The following is a 1,974-nucleotide window of genomic DNA, read 5'->3' on the forward strand; positions in this document are numbered from 1 at the left end:
TCATCAGATACGTAAGGCCTAATAAATGGAAACAGAACGCTCTCTGAGCGTGCTGGAGGGGACGTTCCACAGGCGTGAGACTCGTGTCAGTTTTAGATCAAGGGTAGGGTGCCCTCTTTCTCATTCACGAAGACGGGGAAATGCTGGTCTTTGCCCTGCCTTCCTAGTAGTAATAGTTCTTCCTCTGCTGAACGAGTCTGCCATGCTCGCAACACTCCTTCAGCTCCAGTTAGCCTTCAGAGTGGACGCCAAGGGCCTGTTCATACTGGGAAGGTTACCCCTGAAAGAGCAGGCTCTGAGTGTGTTGGCACTACTTTGGCAATCAATCATCACGGACTTTGCCAACATGCATGATCTTCCCCTGTGCTGCACCAGGCCCAAGATGATGATGTCACCTATCTCCGAGACAATGTAGTAGTCCACCTGAAGGCCCAAGTCCTTCTGCACAAGCAGCCCTTAGCAATTCCATCAAACACAGACAGCACCTAGTTGGGCTTCCTCTTTTCAGCTGGGACGGATGGGTAAACCTTCGGAGGGTCAAGTTCTTGTTCATGGTAACTGGCGAGGAATATCTGGAGCCAGGAGTGCCAGGGGCCTACCCAAATGGCTGCCTGGGCAGCCTCTGACCACATCAAGAGATCCGCACACTCCACACCAAAGCACCCGCTGCAGTTGTTCCCACACATGAGCACCTCCTTCCCCTGCAGCAGATGGTGCACTGGGACTGATAGCAGTCATCATTCTTGCTATTTTGACACATTGCTCTGACGAAGAGAGGGTGTTCCAGGGTGCCACTAAAGCTCCCACAGGAGATGCAAACATCCTCCAGGCTAGGCCACTTCTGTCACACCCCGTACACTAGCCGCTCTCCTGGGCATTCATCAATGATCTTCTGGATCTTGGGCTCCTCAGTTGTGTTTTTCTGGGCCTTTTTGGCTGGTTGGGGTGTTGCGTAGGCAGCAGCCTCTGATTCAACCCACATGTTTGTTTACATTTTTTATAGGGATTCTTCTCCTCCTTTTGTGGATCCATCCAGGTCCTGGGGGCAGGAGGGTAGAAAGCTCTTAAGTGCCCATCCAGTCATTTGTTTGCTCTGCACCCATGACAGCGTCGCTGTTTCCGTTGTCGTGGCATGCTAGGAATAGCTTTTCTGCCCGGCAGTTGATGACCTGCAGGGAATCATCAATGATCTTGTGTTATGTGGACTGCTAGTTTTAGGTGGCCTGGTGGAACGAGCTACAAAATGAGCTTCGCAGCAACATCTTCGCAACACACCACTGAGAACTTGCTGTCTCTGAACCACTGCCTTCAGCAGCTCGGCTCTCGTCCATCCCCCACCAAGACACACTGCAGCCTGGCCCCCAAGAGTAACCCCATAGCTTTCCCAATACCAAGTCCTCAGCTGCAGCAGCTTTGGTGGTATTCTCATCCCTGGCATAAGCCCCCACAGGATCCGAGGTGGTAGCCACAGTGGGACCACAGTTGATGGGCTGTTGCACAGGGGGAGGGCTGGCTTCCTGCACCTTCTGCAACTATTCAGGACACTGGGCTTCCTCCCCAGTGTTTGTGATGCTAACTACCTTGACCTTCTTTTCAGACACTAAGACCAGGTGCAGCCCCTTTGGGATCCCGATGAGGAGTCCCATGAGAGAATTGTGCAAAGCCAATGACTTATTCATCCCAAATACTTTTTTCCAAAAACACACATGAACTTCTCTGGGAGGAATACACAGAAATCAATATAAGCAGCTAAGAATAGGCCAGGAGATGATTGTGGAAGAGACCATCAATTGCTCATATGTAAGTTCAGGTTAAAGCCGAAGAAAATTAAAATAAGTTCACGAGAACCAAAAGACAACCTTGAGTCTATTCTACCTGAATTTGAGAACATCTCAAGAACAGATTTCACACATTGAACACCAATGACAGAAGACCCTATGAACTCTGGGAGGACATAAATACCATCATTAATAA

General features: G+C 50.0%; 1 pseudogene; it reads right to left on the reverse strand.

The window, feature by feature from the left end:
- Nucleotides 1-219: 219 nt before the first annotated feature.
- LOC101643446 lies at nt 220-1,679 on the reverse strand (annotated as a pseudogene).
- Between the last annotated feature and the right edge of the window lie 295 nt (nt 1,680-1,974).

Source organism: Echinops telfairi, unplaced genomic scaffold (assembly GCF_000313985.2).
Source record: "Echinops telfairi isolate 266 unplaced genomic scaffold, ASM31398v2 ScPeMD7_7465;HRSCAF=8503, whole genome shotgun sequence".
NCBI classification, from domain to species: Eukaryota; Metazoa; Chordata; class Mammalia; order Afrosoricida; family Tenrecidae; genus Echinops; species Echinops telfairi.